Here is a 23,634-nt window from a genome sequence, read left to right on the forward strand (position 1 = left end):
TTGTAGTACATACTTTGAGGCTATGATTATGAGGTTACCATTCTAAGGTTACTCTTAGATTATATAAAAAAACTCACATCAAACTTTCGATACCAACTTAAACAGTAAAAGGACCAAAAAATCAAATTTTGAAAACGTTAATAATTGAATAGAAAAATTTTAATTGAGTGATAAAAATAAAATACTCTTATAATTGAGTAATTCATGTGGCTTACATAATAAAAATACTAGAAAGATAGGAAGGTTGAAATTTATAATAAAGCAACTCCAAAATCAAACATCACATGAACGTACAAGCAGTTTGGAGGTAGCTTGAATTATCAAAAGAAACTCTTCCGGAGGAAGATTTTGATTTCGATACATGGGATAGTAATTGAAAGCCTTAAGAAGCCAATGATGATGAGCTCATGATAACTCGTTATTGCAGACACACTACATATAATGAAACAAACTACATAATTGTCTTGACAAAAACACTAACCATGGGCAGGTAATGTAACTAACTTCGTGATCTGGTTTTAATATGTTCGCATTACAATTTCGCCAATGGATCCTATAGCTTGCCCATTACATTCAAGGTTTAGTTGGCTACTCTTAGCAGCCGTGGCGGTTATAAACGGAACAGGGTGGGTCCATAGAAGGAGTTCCAGGTCCTATGCAGTATTTATAAGACTTTCCACGGCCACAATTTCGAGGTTCATTATGTTCACCCGCCGTAGCAGTGGTAAACACTGGTGGATCATTGATGTCTGCAAAATTAACAGCCATATATTTCCCATTTTATATACATATAAGGCTAAAGTGCTATATAAGCGGATAAAGGTATATAAGCCCTTGAACTTTTGCAAAAAATCAATTAAGCCCTCCGCAGAAAACGTATTCAATTAAGTCCTCAAACTATCAAATTGCATCAATTAATCCCTTTGATCATTATAGCATTGGCATGGCCGTTAGCGGCACTGATGTGGTGCTCCAAGTCAGCTAAAAAAAACATTTTTAAAAAATAAAAATATTAATTTTTTACTAGAATGAACCTGGACAACCATTTGTCCAGATTCATTTTAGACTTAAATTTTTTAAAAATTATAAAAAAATAATTTTATAAATTTATAAAGCATTATAAAGCATTATAAAAATATTAAATAAATTTCAAAAATCTCAAAAAATATATAAATTATTAAAAGGTTAACTCCAAAATTTGTTTATATATATATATATATATATTCTAAAATATTTTTAAGAAATTTTTGAATTTTATTTAATATTTTGATAAATTTTAATAATCTTATTTATTTAGTATTTTAAAACATAAATTTTTTATGATTTTTAAAAAAATTTAAGTCAAATCAAATTGGGCAAGTATTTGTCCAGGTCATTCTAGTAATTTTTTTTACTTTTTTTTTGAATTTTTTATTTTTTTAAAAAATTATTATTTTTATTTTGTTGACGTCAACAACTGTCATTGACATAGAGTGCCATGTGAGCATTATTGATGATCACATCAGTACTGTAACAGTTAAAGATGATCAAAGGACTTAGTTGATGCAATTTGAGAATTTAAAAATTTAATTGTGTACACTTTTGACAGAGGGGCTTGTTGATTTCTTCGCAAAAGTTTAATTGCGTTGATTTTTTCGCAAAAATTCAAGTGCTTATATACTTTTAGCCTATATATAATTAAAACCATCCGTATGTAAAAATAAAATAAAAAAATCAATAGAATTGAATAATCAACATAACACATCCAAGTTCTTATTCATATAATGTTTAACATTATTTGATTGTGATTCAACTATGTTAATGTTATATATATTGCTTTAAGATGTAAAAGAAATGAAAAATAGAATAAAAGTGTTAAATTTGTTGGTAATGTGTGATTTATCCTTCTAGATAAATTATAAAAAAAAATCAATATAATCAGACAATGAACGCAGTATACTCAAATTCAGAACTATTTACTAATAATTTAACTAGTTATCGTATGCGTATATATGTAAATATATTGCTTGATTATATAAAATAAAATTGGAGATATCTATAGAAGTAATAAACTTGTTGATGTGATTACTTACCCTTCTCCCCCAGCTGTCGAGCCATGGTAAAAGTAGGGGTAAAGAGAGTGGAAGCCAGGAGAATGCATACCATCACTAATAATGCTTTCATTTTGGGGGGTATATTGTTGTTATTAATAGTAGGTAGTTTGTGTTAAGCATGGCTTTCCTTTCGACCACTATTTATAGGTCGATATCTCAAGTGTATTGTGGCTACTTTTCAAATATAATTTGATAATAAATTATTATTCACTCTATAAAACTAGCAAAATTGACAAAGGGAGGACTGAAGAAATTTCCACGGCAGACAATGGGTTATAGGATTATAGTTATTTTCTGTTTTTTTAATAATTTTATTATATATTCTGATTATATCTGTTTTTTTTACACAATATTTAAAATTTTCTATAGTCCCTCCTAACTCATAAATAAGAAGATAATGCACTTTAGTGCACTCGAACCCACATCCTTTTACATTGAAAACAATGTTCATACCAATCGAATTAAGATTTAATCAGCTACCTTCTATCCTTTTTATAGTCCATATTTTCACACAAAAATCAAATTTTTAACAGTTGTCACTTTTATTATTCTCACTGGGAAAAATAGAAACATTATTAGTGATTAACTTTATGGATTCAAGATGTAAGGAGAAAATTTGAGGATCAAATTTATGTTTAATTATATATATAATATATAAAAATATAATTTGTTCGATGTCATTGATATTTGTTGGGTCTAGTACTAAAGAATTCAATACGTTTTTAGATCCAAACCTCGTAGATAAAGAAAAGAATTTCAGAAAAACTTTAACCTCCATTTAATAACCGAATTCAATTCAAATTTAATGATCAAATATTGAAGGATCTCATGAAAAAAATCTTGTTCAACAACAACTCTTTTAGAAAAAAATAGACTTTTATTTCTTAGTTGATATATCGATTTCTTATTTCTAATGTCTAAAAGATAGAATTTTATTTCTTAGTTGATATATCGATTTCTTATTTCTAATGATTTGATTTTAATTTTTCTTATAATTTTATAATTTATGAAAATATGATTTGATGGCATTGATACTTGTTGGGTTCAGTAGTAAGGAGGTTGATGCATTTTTGGGTCCTAATTTTGTAGATGAAGACAACAACACTAAAAAAACTTTACCCTCCATTTAAAAACCCAGCTTAATTAAACTTCCTTATCAAATATTGAAGGATCTCAAGAAAAAAAGAAGAAGCATTTTCTACAACAATTCTTTTAGAAGGAAAACAGACTCTTATTGTATAGTTGATGTATCAATTTCTACTTTGCAATGATTTGATTTTAGGTACATTTCAATTTTGTTAATGAAAGATAGCAACATCCACCCCAAGCCTCAAATGACTTGTTAGATCATGATAATAAGGACAAATATGTTAATTGTTAAGCATTACTAACTCATACAATGTGGGATCACTTCTTACACCAACACTAAATAAAAAGCAAGCTTGAGGCCAATCATAGGACCATGAGGTATTACTTGTCTCTCATCTTTATCTTCTTTAATAAGTTAATATACTTTTACTCTCTCCATAATCATGAATCCTTAATTAACTTAAGTATTAAAGAACAATTAAAATGTCAAATCCAATGCCCCTTAGCTTACCCTTGAGTCGTGCAGATTGATTCAAGCCTCTTGAAGCACCTCAACAAGTTTGGTCTACACCAACCTAAAGAAGACTCTAATATTTGGTGCTAGCTTTAGGAACTGAGCGAAAACCCATGGATTAGTCTTAACAACCTGTTAAGCTTCAATTCTTTTCCCAAGTTTTTGTCTAAGCTCCTATTTTTTCCATTGGAGATTTCATAAAACTTTCATTTTTGGATTTTAGAAAGTTTCTCAAACATATTTATCTCCATTATTTTGGTTTATCGAAGGTTCTACTTTTTCAATGTCGGTCAACAATTGATCAAAATTAAAAATATTTTTTAATATTTAAATATTTAGTATTGTAACTTTCTATTTTAAATTTAAATTTAATGTTTTTATTTTAAATAAAACTAAATGTCATGTGAAATTTTTTCATTGACCATAACATGCCACGTGGCACTTTTTCATTGGTCAAAGTTGTCTAACAGTTTTTTTTTATCATCCGTTGTAAAATTAACCAAAAACAGAGGACATTGATACTTTAAGTACCAAGTTGAAAAAAAAAGATACTAAAGTAAAAAAAAATAGATATGCTTTAAGAGCTAAATTGTAATACCCCAGAATTTGGGGTTAGAAGTTTTGAGGTTCTGGCTAGGATCATTGAATAGGTGGAGCAATTGAGTGAGTTTTCGCGTTTTAATGTCAGAATGAGATTGCTGGTTTGATGGTGGTGAGTGTGTTAGTTTAAATTTGGGCTTTGGGTTTGAGTCCTCATGTGTGTTTTGAGAAATTAATATATTTTGGTTTTGGTTTTTAATTTTTAAAGATTTACTTTAAAATTTGAAAGAAGAGGTTTTTCAGTTTCACATTCTTTTCCATTTATTTTTCCCTTTTTTTTTGTTGTTGTTCCCTCTTTTATATTTCGGTTCTTTCCCCAAATTTCAATTCTTTTGATTTCTTGTTTTGTCCATTTTACACTCAAGTTACGTGTTGTTTGTCAAGGCTGATTGTCCTCGTGCGTTTCATCTTATCGGAAGTGAAGCGAGTAGGTTTTGCTCATGAGGGTTTATGATAGAATTGCTTCTATTTCTATTATTTGTTAATTGAAATTCTTATAGTTTAAGTTTACGTGTGAAATTGAGGTTTCCAAATAGTTTGATGAGAGCGAATCGATTGGTCCTTGGTGCTTGACATCGTGTTCTAAGGTATGTGTTCTGAAACCGTTTAACTTCGGTATCGAGTTGTGGTGGAATTCAATAATGTCTCGTGCGTTTCTGAAATTGGTTATTTGAAGTATCATATTGTTACTGAATTGCATGAAATTTTGTATGTTTTGGCATAATTCTGGGTTATCAAGGGTTGGGAATTGTTTCGACATCCAAAGCATGATTTTTAGGCTGTTTCGGTGTGGTTTTGTGACCACACGGGCTTGTGTTGTACACGGGCGGTCCACAAGGCCATATGCAATTGAGAATTTAGGGTTTTCGATGATTTTTGGTACCACACGACCTAGCCATACGAACATGTGTCCCCACACAGGCATGTCAGATCTCCACATGGTTGTGTCTTCTCTTCTCTTTATTTTTGGCACTTTTGGACAGTGAATTACACGGGCTGCTCGCACGACCATGTAACTTGGTCACACGGGTGTGTGTCTCCTCCACATGGGCGTGTAGGCCTCTACATGGCCGGGGCACACGGCCATGTGACCCTATTTGGTAGAATTTTTGTTTTGAGTCATAAACTGTCTATTTTATGTTTCTATATAATCGAACCCTCAATCAAGCCTCGGTAAGTGTGTTTAGGACTCGATTTAGTTTGGTTCGTGTATATATGTGTGTTTATGGGCTTTAATTTTATTGCTCGTTCATGTGATGAATAAGTATGAGTTTATTATTATTGTCATAACTGAATATTATAATACAAGTGTAACCAAATCTGAATCTGTTCAACTGGAAATGTTAATGCCCATTTTTGTAAGTTGTCTGCGTAATGTGTGCATTGTTGCATAGCATGAAAATTTTGAGATCTGGTTATGAAGAGAAGGAAGACAGACTTAGCAGTTTTAACTGCGATACTTTTGAACGGTTTACCGCACTATCCTATACGTATATCAGCTTAGCTGAATACAATTTCTCAAGTGGTATAGTTCCACATTGTGGTGTGTAGGGTGGACGAACCTATTATGGTTCTATGTGGTGCGCAGGGTGGACGGGCCTACCATAGCCTTTATGTGGTGTGCTGGATGGACGAAGTGGTGTTTGGTTGGTGAGGTGGGATTTTTGACTTATGCATCCATTCGCATCTGAATATACGTCTGTTTGTTAGAACATTTTATTTGTTTATGTGAACATTTGGTTACTGACAATATAGTTAATGTCATGCAATATGTTTTGATTATTGCTTATGTTTGGAACATCATTTTTGTGGTTTGATATTGTATTTACATATCGATTGAGATTTTTGTAAGTAATATTTTTATACATATGCTTGACTAAAGTATTTATCGTGTCACTCCGTCTTTTGCCATTTGTTTATGTGTCGGACTCACACTGAACTCGCGTAGCTCATCTCTGTAGTGTTTTTTCTCTTTCAGGTACATTCCGTGTTTTGGAGTTGAACTCCACATAGCGAATGTCTCAGAGTTCTTTGATCGGTTTGATTTTAAATACTGTTATGATAAACTATTTGAATTATGCACCTTTGTTTTTGCACATAAGTCTATGTGTAATGTGGTACGAGGATTTTTAAGTTACTTTGAAATTGTTTAAAATCACTGATTTGATTTATTCCTAACGGTTTTTAAACGACTGTTAAATGTTGTTTCCAAAAACAACTACATATCATTTAATCTACTAAAATTATGAAGCATAAGGGTTTAGCAAAGAATTTTCTATGGTTATAAATGAGTTTTATCTCCGCCACTTTGGTTGGCCAATGTAACTCCCGAAATTCGGTCTAACTTCTAAGCCGGATTTTGGGGTGTTACATAAATTCAAAACTAAGCCTTTTTTATTTTATAATAGCCGAAAAAACACTTTTTTTTTGTCATATTGTATTATTGATCTCAATTAATCTTATATCAAATTTAAAAGATAAGCTTGTTTACTAAAAATTTTAAAAGATAAATGAAACAATAAGTACTATAGTCTATATCCATATTTTTTCCTTTTCCCTTCACTTGGAAAATTTTATAAAAAAAATATGCCATTAATACAAGACCTTTTGTGGCGAATTTTAGTATAAATGTCGCTATATTTATGGTGCCAAAATATTCACACGAAATTGTTGTGAAGCGGGTGATGAAACTTGAAATTAGCAATTTTTTTATACAGTAAACGTCGCAGCTTTTGTCACAATGGGTGGTGTTTTACTTTGAAACATGGTGGTTAAAAGTAATACATGGCGACATTTTTTCTAAAACCACCACTACTTATGCCATCGTATGTAGAATTTGATATAGTGCTTGGTCTCTCTCTAGTTCTAATCTTATCATTGATATCTCCACTAATATCTTAAGTGATTCTTTTTGACCCCTAAATAATAGTTGGAGTTGTTCAATATTGTTATCTAAGTCATCATTTAGATGAATAATATTGGTTTCATAAGTATACAACAGGCATTTCAACAATATCTTTTTTTTATTTTCAACAATATCTTTTTTTTATATACAAAATTATTTATAATCCTTCCTCAATCCTTAAATGGGAGGATAAATGCGCTTCAGTGTGCTCAAATTCACATTTTCGTGTACTAATAACAATAGCAATACCAACATTAATCAAAATAAGACTTAATCAACCTTTTTTTTAATAATGTATTTAATGCTTGATGTAATGGTGACTGAGTCAAGCACTACTGCAGTTAATAAATTATTATTTAATTTTCATATTAATATCTAATTTTTATAAAATTTTGGCTATTAATTAATTATTATATAATTATTCTCAAATGATAGAAATAAGTCCATTAACTAATTTATTTTTATTGATAATTTCAAAGTTATCATATGCTTGTTGAAAGAAAAGTATCGAAAACGAAATATCATGAAATTTGGGTAGCAAAGGCAATAAACGAGTGCATTAAAATTTACTACTTATTTTTCCACACAAAAGAATTATAGCCCTTTTCTTTTTCCTTATGCATATTAGAGGTGTTCATGGGCAAGGTTGGATTGAGTTTAGATCGAATTTAAGCATGATATTAATATATTTTATATTTTTTTAAGCCTGGCCCGACCTATAATGAGTACTTGATTTCCAGTGGTGTCGAAAAAATACGATTTTGATATTTCATTTCTGTTAACCGAGTCCGTAAATATTAAAAATGGATATTTACGGAGTTAGTGTATAAATAAATTGAAATTCGGTTAAATAATTTAGTCGAAATTCTGGTTAATTAAGGCCTAGGGATTAAATTGAAAAAAATTAATCGCTATAGATTTTTAATTAGGAAAATACTTAGGGACTTAAATAGTGATTATCCATGGGACTAAAATGGTTGATAAACCAATTTAAAATAGATCATAATGGGATGTGATGTTAAAATGCCTTTAGATTAAATTAATTAATGATTAATGTTTAATTTAATTAATTAATTAAGTTTAATTATAAATTAAACTAATCATATAAGCCAAATAAGTGGAAAAAGATGAGAAAAAGAGTCATCATCTTCAACCTCATCACCGTCCACCATTTCTAAGAAAGAAAAAAGCTTTTGAAACTTTTATACATTCGACTATAAATTATAAGTAAGTCCTTAGTCATTTTTCTTTGATTTTTATAGATTTGAGGTCATGAGAGTTTGATTTAACTAGCCCGTATACTAATTTTTGAAACTGTTAAAAATTTTAAAAGTTTTCATCGTTAGAAAATAGATGAGTATAGTGTAAATTTGATAGAAATTAAACTTAGTTTATGAAAACGACTAAATTGTAAAGCTTAATTATTAGTTTCGTACATTAAAGACTAAATTAAATAAAATGTAAAACTGTTATGAAATTTTAATAAAAATGAAAATTGGCAGTTTCATACATTTTTTTCTAAAAGCGCCACTATGCCATTGTATGTTGAATTTGATGTAGTGTTTGGTCTCTCTCTTGTTCTAATTTCATCACTGATATCTCCACTAACATCCTTTATTAAATGATTCTTTTTTACCCCCGAATAATAGTTGGAGTTGTTCAATATTGCTATCTAAATCATCATTTAGATCAATATATAATATTAGTTTCATGAGTCTACAATAAGCATTTCAATAATATTTTTTTCGTATTATATTTAAAATTATTTATAATCCTTCATTAACCTTTAAATGGGAGAATAAATGCGCTTTAACGTGCTCAAATTCATATCCTCATGCATTTATAACAATGACAACATTAATGTTTACCAAGCTAACACTCAACTAACTTTTTTAATAATGTCTTCGATGCTTAATACAATGGCGACCAAATCAAGCACTAGTGCAATTAATAAATTATTATCCAATTTTCATAAAAAATTTCTATTATTTAACTATTATATAATTCTTCTCAAAGAAATATTGATTGACATCAAGTACATTAACTAATACATTTTTATTGATGATTTCAAAGTTACCATATGCTAGTCGAAAGAAAAATATCGAAAATGAAAGATCATGAAATTTGGGTAGCAAAAGCAATTTAATGGTTGCATTAAAATTTACAACATATTTTTTAATACAAAGAAATTATAGCTCTTTTCTTTTTTCTTATGCACATTAGACGTGTTCATGGGCCAAGTCGAATCTGGTTTAGGTCGAACTTAAACATGATATTAAAATATTTTATACTTGTTCAAATCTAACCTAACCTGTAATGACTCGGTTTTCAAATTCAACCACGATTTTGTATCATATATTTTGAAGCTATGATTATGAGGTTACTATTCTAAAGCTACTCTGAGACTAATTTCATTATAATGCCAATAAAAAAACCTACATCAAACTTCCTATACTCACTTAACAGTAGGACTAAAAATTTAAATTTTAGAAAAATTAGTAACTAAATTAAAAAAGTTTTAATTAAGTGAGAAAAATAAAAATAATCTCATAATTAAAAAACGTAGTTTACCCAATAAAAATACTAGAAAGGAAGGTTGAAATTTATAATAAAGTAACTATGAAAACAAAGCATCACATGAACGTACAAGCAGTTTGGAGGTAGCTTGAATTATCGAAAGAAACTCCTCCAGAGGAAGACTTTGATTTAGATACATGGAAGAGTAATTGAAAGCCTTGAGAAGCCAATGTTGATGAGCTCATAGTAACTCGTTATTGCAGACACACTACATATGATGAAACAAACTACATAATAGTCTTGAAGAAAACACAAATCATGGGCAGGTAATGCAACTTCATGATCTGGTTTTTATATATTCACATTACAATTTCGCCAATGGATCCTATAGCTTGCCCATTACATTCAAGGTTTAGCTGGCTACTCTTAGCAGCCGTGGCGGTTATAAACGGAACAGGGTGGGATCTTAGGAGGAGTTGTAGCGGTATGCAGTTCTTGTAAGGCTTTCCACAGCCACAATTAGGAGTGGTAAACACTGGTGGATCATTGATGTCTGCAAAATTAACAGACGTATATTTCCCATTTACATATATATATATAGCTAAAGGGTATATAAGTCCTTAAAATTATTTACTAATAATTTGACTAGTTATTGTATGCGTATATATGTAAATATATTGCTCGTTGATTATATAAAATAAAATTGGAGATTCCTATAGAATTAGTAAACTTGTTGATGTAATTAATTACCCTTCTCCCCAAGTTGTCGAGCCATGGTGGAAGTAGGGATAAAGAGAGTGGAAGCCAGGAGAATGCATACCATCACTAATAATGCTCTCATTTTGGGGGGTATATTGTTGTTGTTAATAGTAGGTAGTTTGTGTTAAGCATGGCCTTTCTTTCGACTACTATTTATAGGTCGATATTTCAAAGTTAATTTGATAATAAATTATTATTCACTCTATAAAACTAGCAAAATTGACAAAGGGAGGACTGAAGAAATTTCCACGGCAGGCAATGGATTATAGCTATTGTCCCTTTCAATTCCACTTGTCTTTTTATGGCCCATATTTCCACTCAAAAATCAAATTTGTAGCGGTTATCGCTTTCATTATTCTCTCACTAGGAAAACTAGAAATATTATTAGTGATTGACTTTATGGATTGAATAGGTAAAGAGGAAATTTCTGTTGGGTATGGGTCCCACTATGTGGGAAACCCATATTTTCTGGCACAAATGTTTTGCCTTCCTTTTTCTTTTGGTTTTGTCAAAAGCCAATTTTTTGGCTTATTAACGGGAGTGGGCAGAAATTTTTCTGCAGAGAGCTAAAGAAAAAATAGAGAGAAAGAGAATAGAAAAAAATCAGATTTTCAAGCTTGGTGCAGCAGTGATCAACTCTTCGTTCGAAGGTCCATCCGTGGTTCGATTGAGCTGATTTTTGGACAGCAGCTAGGTGATAAGGTGTTCTTGACTTTGTACGGTCGGATTTTTCATCCGAGTCTTGTAGCGTCGGAAATACCCATTTTTCAGCAGCTACGTTTTTGGTGATGTTCTCTCATTTTTCTCTCTTTTGCTAAAGATTACATGTTGTTAGCCTTGTCGGAGTTGAATGCTTGTTGTAGGCTTGATATTGTGATCTTGTAGTTGAACATTTGATGATAGTGGAGCTCTTTATCGGACTCTAAAGTCCCGTGGTTTTTACCCTTAATTTAGAGGGGTTTTCCACGTAAAAATATCGGTGTCTCTATTTATTTTTGTTGTGGTTGCATTAGTTGATTTGTGGTTGATTAAGGTTGCTAGAGAACATATCTTGTGCTATTGTGCTTGCCATAATTTTTACAGGAGTTATAAGGAGAGAAAGAACACCGGTTGTGCTTTCGCTTTGTTTCGGTTGTTCGGTTTCTTCCCAACAAACTGGTACCAGAGCTTGGTTATTGTGTCAGATAATTATGGAAATTAATACGAGCAAGATGATTATGTTGAATGGCACAAATTATCAACTTTGGCGGAATAAAATGAAGGACTTGTTGTTTGTGAAGGCTTTGCATCTTCCGGTCTTTACTACTCAAAAACCCGATTCGAAAAGTGATGAAGAATGGGAATTTGAGCATCAACAAGTGTGTGGCTTTATTCGGCAATTTGTTGAAGAAAATGTTTACAATCACATTGATCAGGAGACACATGCTCGAACATTGTGGGAGAAGCTTGAAAGCTTGTATGCTTCGAGGTCGGGCAATAACAAGTTATTTTTGCTGAAGAAAATGATGGCGCTGAAATATAAAGAAGGAATGTCTATAGCTGACCATGTTAGTGAATTTCAGAGTATGATGAATCAGTTGCTTGGTATGGGTGTCAAATTTGATGACGAGATTTTAGGACTTTGGTTGCTTGCTACTCTACCAGACTCTTGGGAGACCTTTCGAGTCTCACACATTAATTCTGCCCCACAGGGTATTATTACTTTGGATTTGGCTAAGAGTGGTGTGTTGAATGAAGAGGTTAGAAGAAGATCTCAGGGTTCTACATCACAGTCCGAGGTGTTGGTTATCGAGAACAGGGGGAGAAACAGAGACAAAGATGGAAAGGGTAGAGATAAAAGCCGAAGCAAGTCAAGATCGAGATACAAGAATCTTGAGTGTCATCATTGTGGTAAGAAAGGCCATATCAAGAAATATTGCTTCAAGTGGAAGAAAGAGAACAAAAGTGGTGGTGATAAACACGACCGGAATGACGATGAAAAATCCGAGCGTGTTACTACTATTACTCGTGAAGATTTGTTAGTTATTTGTGATCAGAATTTGGTCAACCTAGCATGCGACGAGACTAGTTGGGTGATTGATACTGGTGCATCACTTCATGTCACGTCGAGAAAGGAATTCTTCACATCTTATACTCCTGGTGATTTTGGGGTATTGAAGATGGGTAATGATGGTTTGGTTTCGGTTATTGGTATGGGAGATGTTAGCTTGGTAAGTAACAATGGAACAAAATTAACTCTCAAGGATGTCAGACATGCACCGGATGTCCGTTTGAATTTGATTTCTGCAGGAAAACTTGATGATGAGGGATTCTGTAACACTTTCAGTGAAGGGCAGTGGAAGCTGACTAAAGGCTCCTTGGTTGTGTCTCGAGGAAAGAAGAGCTCAAATTTGTACTTGATGCAAGCTTTGACTTCTCGAGAGACGGTGAATGTGACACTGAATGACAACTCAACTGAGTTGTGGCATAAACGACTCAGTCACATGAGTGAGAAGGGGCTTAGCTGTTTAGCGAAGAAGAATCAACTTTCGGGTTTAAAGAATGCTACACTGAAGAATTGTGCTCATTGTCTAGCAGGAAAGCAGAAAAGAGTTTCATTTAGAAGCCATCCTCCTCATAGGAAATCAGAGTTGCTAGAGTTGGTCCATTCAGATGTTTGTGGTCCGATAAAAGTAAGATCACATGGTGGTGCACTTTACTTTGTGACTTTCATTGATGATTGTTCAAGAAAGCTATGGGTTTACACTTTAAAGTCTAAAAATCAAGTCTTTGAGGTGTTTAAACAGTTTCAAGCATCAGTTGAAAGGGAAACTGGGAAGAAGTTGAAGTGCATTCGTACTGATAATGGTGGCGAGTACACAGGGTCGTTTCATGAGTATTGTCTGCGACAGGGAATCAGACATCAGAGAACACCACCAAAGACTCCACAGTTAAATGGGTTAGCTGAAAGAATGAACCGAACATTGATTGAGAGAGTCAGATGTTTGTTGTCAGATGCAAAGTTACCAAGATCGTTTTGGGCTGAAGCTTTGAATACAGTGACACATGTGATAAATCTGTCTCCTAGTGTTCCTTTGAAAGGTGATGTGCCAGATAGAGTTTGGTTTGGTAAAGACGTGTCATATGATCACCTACGTGTGTTCGGTTGTAAAGCATTTGTTCATGTTCCAAAGGATGAAAGATCCAAGTTGGATGCCAAGGCTCGACAATGCATTTTTATTGGTTATGGTCTAGATGGTGAGTTTGGTTATAGACTCTATGATCCAGTTCAGAAGAAACTCGTGAGAAGCAGAGATGTTGTCTTCATTGAGGATCAGACCATTGATGACATTGATAAAACGGAGAAAGTGGATTCACAAGGTAGTGGTGACTTGATCGATGTGAATCCGGTTCCCCTAGACTCTTCACCAGATCCTATCCAGGATGATGTGCATGGTGATGTTAGTGGTGACCATCAGACTATAGGTGACTTTGATACTCCCATGGATGATGTTGTGAATGATCAACAACAAGCACCTATAGCTCCACCAGCAGTTCCACTTCGAAGGTCTTCTAGAGATCGACGATCTTCTGTCAGGTATTCTCCTGATGAATATGTTCTTTTGACTGACGGGGGAGAACCTGAATGTTATGAAGAGGCTATGGAGAGTGAATGCAAAGATCAGTGGGTTGAAGCGATGAAAGGCGAACTTCAATCATTGCATGAGAACCATACTTTTGAATTGGTGAAACTGCCTAAGGGCAAAAGAGCTTTGAAGAATCGGTGGGTTTACAGGTTGAAGCAAGAAGAGAAGTCTTCATCTCCACGATACAAAGCTAGATTGGTCGTCAAGGGTTATACTCAGAAAAATGGGGTTGATTTTGAAGAAATATTTTCTCCGGTTGTGAAGATGTCCTCTATCAGAACTATACTGAGTTTGGCAGCTTGTTATGACCTAGAGGTTGAACAAATGGATGTGAAAACTACTTTTCTTCATGGTGACTTGGAAGAAGAGCTTTACATGGAGCAGCCAGAGGGTTTTGTTGCACAAGGGAAAGAGGACTATGTGTGCAGATTGAAGAAGAGCTTGTATGGTTTGAAGCAAGCTCCAAGGCAATGGTACAAGAAGTTTGAGTCTGTTATGGGGGAGCAAGGCTACAAGAAGACTACTTCTGATCATTGTGTGTTTGTTAAAAGATTCTCTGGTGATGATTTTATTATTCTTTTGCTCTATGTTGATGATATGCTTATTGTTGGTCAGAATGCTTCTAGAATTGAGAAGTTGAAACAAGAGTTGAGTAAATCCTTTGCAATGAAGGATTTGGGGCCAGCAAAGCAAATTCTTGGCATAAGACTGACACGTGATAGAAAGGCCAAGAAATTATGGTTATCACAAGAGAGGTACATTGAGAAAGTACTTCAAAGGTTTAGTATGGACAAAGCTAAAGCGGTGAATACTCCCTTTGCTATGCACTTTAGATTGAGTGTTAAGCATAGTCCTTCCACAGAAAAGGAGAAGGAAGAGATGCAGAAAATTCCTTACTCTTCAGCCGTGGGTAGTTTGATGTACGCAATGGTTTGCACGAGACCAGACTTGGCTTATGCCGTTGGTACAGTTAGTCGGTTTCTTTCTAATCCAGGCAGAGAGCATTGGAATGCAGTGAAGTGGATTATGAGATATCTTCGTGGCACTTCCAACATGAAACTTTGTTTCGGCAATGAGAAACCTGTTCTTGTTGGGTATACAGATTCAGACATGGCCGGAGACATTGACTCGAGGAGATCTACTTCAGGTTACTTAATCACTTATGCAGGGGGAGTTGTGGCATGGCAATCGAGACTGCAAAAGTGTGTTGCATTGTCCACCACCGAATCAGAGTTCATTGCAGCAACCGAAGCGTGTAAGGAGATGCTTTGGATGAAGAAGTTTGTGCATGAGCTTGGTTTTACTCAGGAGAAGTATGTCCTGTACTGTGATAGCCAGAGTGCTATTCATCTTGGTAAGAACTCAACTTTTCATGCTAGATCTAAGCATATTGATGTGAGGTACCATTGGATACGAGATGTTCTTGAAGCTAAGCTGTTAGAGCTTGAGAAGATACACACTAATGATAATGGTGCTGATATGTTGACGAAGGCCTTACCAAGAGGAAAGTTTGAAGCATGTTGTTTGACCTCCGGCATGGAGGCATTCCCCACATAGTTGGAGGGGGAGATTTGTTGGGTATGGGTCCCACTATGTGGGAAACCCATATTTTCTGGCACAAATGTTTTGCCTTCCTTTTTCTTTTGGTTTTGTCAAAAGCCAATTTTTTGGCTTATTAACGGGAGTGGGCAGAAATTTTTCTGCAGAGAGCTAAAGAAAAAATAGAGAGAAAGAGAATAGAAAAAAATCAGATTTTCAAGCTTGGTGCAGCAGTGATCAACTCTTCGTTCGAAGGTCCATCCGTGGTTCGATTGAGCTGATTTTTGGACAGCAGCTAGGTGATAAGGTGTTCTTGACTTTGTACGGTCGGATTTTTCATCCGAGTCTTGTAGCGTCGGAAATACCCATTTTTCAGCAGCTACGTTTTTGGTGATGTTCTCTCATTTTTCTCTCTTTTGCTAAAGATTACATGTTGTTAGCCTTGTCGGAGTTGAATGCTTGTTGTAGGCTTGATATTGTGATCTTGTAGTTGAACATTTGATGATAGTGGAGCTCTTTATCGGACTCTAAAGTCCCGTGGTTTTTACCCTTAATTTAGAGGGGTTTTCCACGTAAAAATATCGGTGTCTCTATTTATTTTTGTTGTGGTTGCATTAGTTGATTTGTGGTTGATTAAGGTTGCTAGAGAACATATCTTGTGCTATTGTGCTTGCCATAATTTTTACAGGAGTTATAAGGAGAGAAAGAACACCGGTTGTGCTTTCGCTTTGTTTCGGTTGTTCGGTTTCTTCCCAACAATTTCTTCATCAAATTTATGTTTAATTATATATAATATATATAAAAATATAATTTCTTGGACGGTATTGATACTTGTTGGGTTTAGTAGTTAGAAGTTGAATGCGTTTTTAGATTCGAATGCGTTTTTAGATTCAAATATTGTAGATAAAAGAATAATTTCAACAAAACTTTAACCTCCATTTAAGAATTCAACTTAATTCAACTTCATATTTAATTATCAAATATTGAAGGATCTCATGAAAAAAAATCTTGTTCAACAACAATTCTTTTAGAAAGAAAATAGACTTTTATTGTATAGTTGATATATCGATTTTAATTTCTAATGATTTGATTTTAATTTTTATTATAATATTTATAATACATGAAAATATGATTTGTCTGATGACATTGACACTTGTTAGGTCCAATAGTAAGGCGATCAATGTATTTTTAAGTCTTAATCTTGTGGATGAAGGAAATGATACTAAAAAATTAAACTTCACCATCCATTTAAAAACCCAACTTATTTCAACTTCAAATTTATTTATTAAATAATGAAGGATCTCAGGGAAAAAAGAAATCATTTTCTACGACAATTATTTTAGAAGGAAAATAGACTTCTATTATATTGTTGATGTATTAATTTCTAATTTGCAGTGATTTGATTTTAGTTACAATTCAATTTTGTTAATGGAAGATAGCAACATTAACCCTAAGTCTCAAATGACTTGTTAGGCCATAATAATAAGGACAAATATGCTAATTGTTAAGCATTACTAACTTGTACAATGTTGGATCATTTCTTACACCAACAACAAATAAAAAGGAAGCTTGAGGACCAATCATAGGACCATGAGGTATTGCTTGTCTCTCATCTTTGTCTCATCTTTTACTCTCTCCATAGTCATGGATCCTTAAACTTAAGTATCGAAGAACAATCAAAGTGTTAAATTTAATACCCCTTAACCTACCCTTGAGTCGTGCAAATCGAATCAAACCCCTCGAATACCCCTTAACCTACTCTTGAGTCGTGCAAATCGAATCAAACCCCTCGAAACACTTCAACAAGCTTAATCTACACCAACCTAGGAAAGACTAATATTTAGCGCTAGCTTTGGGAACTAAGCGAAAATCCATGGATTAATCTTCCCAAATCGTTAAGCTTTAATTTTTTTTTCTCAAGTTTTTGTCTAAGCTCCTACTTTTTCATTGGAGATTTCATAAAACTTTCATTTTTTGAGTTTCAAAAAGTTTTTCAAACACATTTATCTCCATTTTATTTAGTTTATCGAAGGTTCTACTTTTTCAATGCTAGTCAACGGTGAGTCAAAGTCAAAAGTTTTTTGTTAATATTTAAATATTATAACTTTTTAATTTAAATTTAAATTTAATGTTTTTATTTTAAATAACCTAATTGTCATGTGGCATTTTTTTCATTAACCATAACATGTCACATGGCACTTTTTTATTGACCAAAGTTGCCTAACAGTTTTTTTTAACGTTTATTGCAAAATGAACTAAAAATCGAGAAAATTAATATTTTATGTACCAAATTAAAATTAAAAAAATTAGATACTAAAATTAAAAAATAGATATACTTTTTTAAGAGCTAAATTCTAAACTAAGTTTTTTTTTTAATAATCGCAGAGAAAGCACAATTTTTTTTATCATATTGTATTATTGATCCCAATTAATCTTATATCAAATTTAAAAGATAAATAAAACAATAAGTGCTATAGTTTATATCCATATTAATCTGCATAGATTTTTTGGCTATTAATTAATTAGGTATAATTCTTCTCAAATGAAAGAGTATCGGTTGACCTCAAGTCCACTATAGTGCCATTAGATGTGGCATTAATTAATACATTTGTAAGACCATTTCAAAGTTATGCTAGTTGAAACATAACTGAAAGATTATGAAATTTTGGTAGTAAAAGCAATTAATGAGTGCATTAAAATTTAGGATCTCCTTTTCCACGTAAAGGAATTATAGCTCTTATCTTTTTCCTCTTTCCCTCACTTGGAAAATTTTATACAGAAAAAAATGTCATTAGATATGCCATTGTATGTTGAATTTGATGTAGTGTTTGGTCTCTCTTTTGTTCTAATCTCATCATTGATATCTCCAATTAACATTCTCTACTAAGTGATTTTTTTTATTCTTAAATAATAGTTGGAGTTGTTCAATATTTTTATCTAAGTCATCGTTTAAATCAATAATATCAGTTTCATGAATAACAATAGGCATTTTAAAATTATTTATAATCCCTCATCAACCCTTAAATGGTAGGATAAATGCGTTTCAACGTATTCAAACTCATGTCCTCATGCACTGATAATAATGACAATACCAATAACCAAACTAAGACTCAATTGACTTTTTTAATAATGTCTTTAATGCTTGATGCAATGGCGACTAAGTCAAACACTAGTGTAAGTAATGAATTATTATCTAATTTTCATATTGATATCTAATTTTCATAATTTTTTTGCTATTAATTAATTATTATATAATTATTCTCAAATGATAGAAATATTGATTGACATCAAGTCCATTAACTAATACATTTTTATTGATCATTTCAAAGTTATCATATGCTAGTTGAAAGAAAAGTATCAAAAATGAAAAATGAATGAGTGCATTAAAATTTACGACTTATTTTTCCACACAAAGGAATTATATATCTTTTTTTTATGCTCACTAGAAATGCTCATGTACAAGGTCGGATCAGGTTCAGATTGAACCTAAACATGATATTAATATATTTTATATTTGTTCAAGTCTAACTCGACTTGTAATGATTCAGTTTTCAGTGGTGTCGAAAAATATGGTTTCGGGACCTTATTTCCATCAACTAAGTCCGTAAATATTAAATAAATATATTTACAGAGTTAGTGTATAGATGAATTGAAATTTGGTTAAGTAATTTAGCTAAAATTCAAGTTAATTAAGTCCTAAGGACTAAATTGTAAATGTTTAATCGCTATAGATTTTTAATTAATAAAATGCTTGGAGACTTGGATAGAAATTATGTAAATGACTAAAATGGTTGATAGAACAATTTAAAACAGATGATAGTGGGATATGATGTTAAAATTTCATTAGATTAATAACTAATGGTTAATTTTTAATGTAACACCCTTAACCCGTATCCGCTGCCAGAACAGGGTTTCGGAGCATTACTACCATTTGCAGATTACTTAAAAAAAATTAAAATACTTATCGATTCAATGCATCATATAAAATAAATATATTACCATTCAATCTAACAGTTTGGCACTTGTATAAGCATCAAACAACAACATTGTTAGTATACTTGCACATATCTCATATAAATTCAACATTGGTATATCTATTTTCTCGACATATCGCACTTGAGTTTAATAATAGTCTCAATTACATAATTTCCTTGTATCAACATATCAAAGACAATCATATATGTACATGTCATGAAACATATCATGCTCTTACCGTTTCTTCACAAGCATATATCATTCATTTCATTATATCAATATTTTATGCTTCATCATTTCCATATATTTTATGTATATTTATTCTGGTAATAGCTTATATCAAACTTAACATAAATTATATTCCATGTACTTATACTTATTTCGTTTATCCATTTTCATAATTATTTCATACAACGCTTTTGTACATATATTTCCATATGACCAGTTCTTGTAAACATTTCACACAACCATTTCATATAACCATTCGTCATCTGATACATTTTACCTGAATATCAATTGTTCAACAGATGTTATAGCGTCTCCCATCCACGGTCTTATTTATCTTTAACGTGATGTCATAGTGTCTTTCAACTATGGTCTTACTTATTTTCTGTCATGTTGCCATGGTATCTTTCAACCATGGTCTTATTTTTTTCATGTCACGTTGCCATGGTATCTTTCAACCATGGTCTTACACATCTCATATCAGGTTGCCATGGTATCTTTCAACCATGGTCTTATTTTTTTCATGTCACGTTGCCATGGTATCTTTCAACCATGGTCTTACACATCTCATATCAGGTTGCCATGGTATCTTTCAACCATGGTCTTACACATTTCATATCAGGTTGCCATGATATCTTTCAATCATGGTCTTACACACAGGTTGCCATGGTATCTTTCAACCATGGTCTTACACACAGGTTGCCATGGTATCTTTCAACCATGGTCTTACACATTTCATATCAGAGAGCACACTCCCGCGAACCTCATCCTTACAGTGGGATTACCAATCCAGGCTAAATCCCCTGTAATATAAACTCATAGAGTATTGTCGGGATTACCAGTCCAGGCTAAATCTCCTGCAACGACAATTACTCTAATGAGCTTGGATCTAAATTACCAGTCCAGGCTAAATTCAGACCCTAATTCGGATTACCCGTCCGGGCTAAATCCGTTTTACACATATTCTTCGGGAGGGCTATATCAGGATAGGATCACCCGTCCAGGCTAGATCCTTTTTACCGTCAATTCCTTTTCAGAGATCCATCGAATTTTCCTTTCATTCAACCGGGATTTCTTCTCCTTTTATCAAATTTATCAATGTTTCATAAATTTTCATACAATGAACATTCAAATCATATTCACATAAATAACATACAATCTCAAGCATTTAAGAATATAATTCAAGTTACACGAACTTACCTCATTGCTTGTTTATGTTTATAATTTCATTAATCTGATATCTTTTCTTTTCCACGATCAAGTCTCATATTTGAGTCGTCCGGATCTTTATAAATAAATTTGATCATCATTTTCATTCATTTCATATTCTAATGCATTTAATTAATGCTCTAGGTAAAATTACCATTTTTCCCCTAAACTTTTAATTAATGACGATTTCATCCTTAGGGTCAGGAAAATAAAATTCTTGCAATTTAATCCTTATTTCCAGCTATTATTCTCATATATATTGATAACAATCCATGAATTCTATAAAATATTAGAATTTTTCATAATTTCAACACTTTTCAATTTAATCCCTAAAACATATTTTCCCCCGATCTTGAACTAAATTAATAATTTCATTCAATTTTGTAATTTAAATAATAGAATAATCCATTTCATGCAATTTTGTCATTTCTGACATGTTTACAAAATTGCCCATAAAGTTTTACTTTTATTCAATTTAGTCCCTGAGCCTAAAATATGCAAATTAGCCATGCTAGATGAATATTCATACATATTTTTTCCTCATCCTCCTCTCCATTCCACATCCTTAATGTAGATAACACACTTGTAAGTAACATTATCCATAATTTTTATTATTTACTTTTATGAATATTCAAACTGTCTATATGCATCATAGTCACTAAATTATTTATATCTGGATCTATAGAACTCAAAATTAATATCTGATAATTTTCCCTGAATCTAGACTCATATATATTCTTACCATACAAATTTAAAAAATTTTGGTTTAGCCAATAAGTACAGTTTATTCTTTAAAGTTACCCCTGTTCTGCTGTCTGACAGTTCTGACCCCTTTTCACAAAAAATTAATTATCTCCTCATACAGGATTCAAATGATGTTATTGTTTGTTTCTCTTAAAAATAGACTCATTCAGGATTTTATAAATATAAATTTAAGCCCCTAATTATTTTTATTCAATTTTTTATGATTTTTCAAAGTCAGAACAGGGGAACCCAAATTCATTCTGACCTTGTCTCACAAAATTCATTATATCTCAAAATTTACAAATCCGTTGCTTACAATATTTCTTCTATTAGAAACTATACTCAATAATATTTAATTTCATATTTTTTCATCTTCTAATTCGATTTCTAAAATTTATGGTGATTTTTTAAATTTAGTCTACTGCTGCTGTCCAAACTGTTTTTGTGCAAGCTATTAATTACCATGTTATAACACCCTTATTTTCTTTTTCTACACCATTTCTCATCACTTTCTCTTATTTTCTCTTCACTAACATATCAAAAACATAGGACCTTATGTAAGAAAACTCTACTATAACATTATTTCCATGCTTTGTCAATAATAACAAACTTAAAAACATATTGAAATCTTGATATAGTTACCTTGTTCTATTGATACTAATCTTTAACTTGATTTTCTCTCTCCTCCAGCTTCTATTTCTTGAATCCAACTTGATATTCTAACTCCCCATGCTCTCCTTAACATTTTTGTCTCTTGGTAGCTATGGAAATTCATCTGATTTTTGAGTGAAAATGGTGAATTTTTGGTAAAAGGACCAAATTGTAAAGAAAGCAAAACTTTCTTTCTTCCTCTCTTTCTCTCACGTTAGTGCATGGGAAAATATGGATGAGAATTTCTCTTCTTTCTTTCTTTATATACTAATAAATAATAATAAAATATCTTATTAAAGTATTAATAAAATAATATTTATCTAATTAAATAATTATAAAATATCAAAATATCTCTAGCATGATTATTACTTTCTAGATTTCTCTCTCTTCCAATTGACCATTTTGCCCTTCATTATCTTTTAAAATTCCATCCTTGAGTCATCATTTAATTTGGTAAAATTGCAATTTAGTCCCTCATAGTTCTTCATCTATTCAATTTGGTCCTAATTCATCCATTTTCCTTAGTTTCTAGATCATTCCACTCTTAAATTATTTACACTATTGGTCCTTCAACTTTTTCATATTTACACTTTAACCCCTCAAATTATGAATATTTACTCTTGTGCAATAAAACTTTTCTCACTTTTACAATTTAGTCCTTTCTTGAATTAATATATCATAATATACTTCTCAATATTGACATAACTCAAAATTTCCCTTTTTGTCACTTTATTTCCTTATTTTACTATATCAAGGATAATATCTTACTGTAAAAATTTTCAGGGTATTACATTTAATTAAGTATAATTAAGTTAATTAATTAAGTTTAATTATAAATTAACCTAACCATATAAGCCAAATAAGTGGAAAAAGATGGGAAAAAGAGTCATCATCTTCAACCTCATCACCCTCCACTATTTCTAAGAAAAAAACAAAAGCTTTTGAAACTTTTATACATTTGACTATCAATAAAAACAAAAGCTTTTGAAACTTTTATACATTTGACTATCAATTACAAGTAAGTTCTTAGCCATTTTTCTTTAATTTTTTTAGATTTGAGGTCATAAGAGTTTGATTTAACTAGTCCATGTACTTATTTCTGAAACTGTTAAAGTTTTTCTAAAGTTTCCATCATTAAGAAATGGATGAATTTGGTGTAAATTTGATAGAAATTAAGCTTAGTTTATA

General features: G+C 31.9%; 2 long non-coding RNA genes across 2 annotated transcripts; both read right to left on the minus strand.

Moving 5' to 3' along the window:
• Positions 1 to 287: 287 nt before the first annotated feature.
• On the minus strand, positions 288 to 2,213 carry LOC107917098 (uncharacterized). Its single transcript, XR_001689699.2, has 2 exons — positions 2,073 to 2,213; positions 288 to 749 (listed from the first exon to the last, which is right to left on the minus strand). It is a non-coding gene; the product is annotated as an uncharacterized lncRNA (long non-coding RNA).
• A 7,569-nt stretch (positions 2,214 to 9,782) lies between these two features.
• On the minus strand, positions 9,783 to 10,621 carry LOC107917655 (uncharacterized). Its single transcript, XR_001689783.2, has 2 exons — positions 10,469 to 10,621; positions 9,783 to 10,271 (listed from the first exon to the last, which is right to left on the minus strand). It is a non-coding gene; the product is annotated as an uncharacterized lncRNA (long non-coding RNA).
• Positions 10,622 to 23,634: the final 13,013 nt, after the last annotated feature.

This window comes from Gossypium hirsutum, chromosome A01 (genome assembly GCF_007990345.1).
Source record: "Gossypium hirsutum isolate 1008001.06 chromosome A01, Gossypium_hirsutum_v2.1, whole genome shotgun sequence".
NCBI lineage: Eukaryota > Viridiplantae > Streptophyta > Magnoliopsida > Malvales > Malvaceae > Gossypium > Gossypium hirsutum.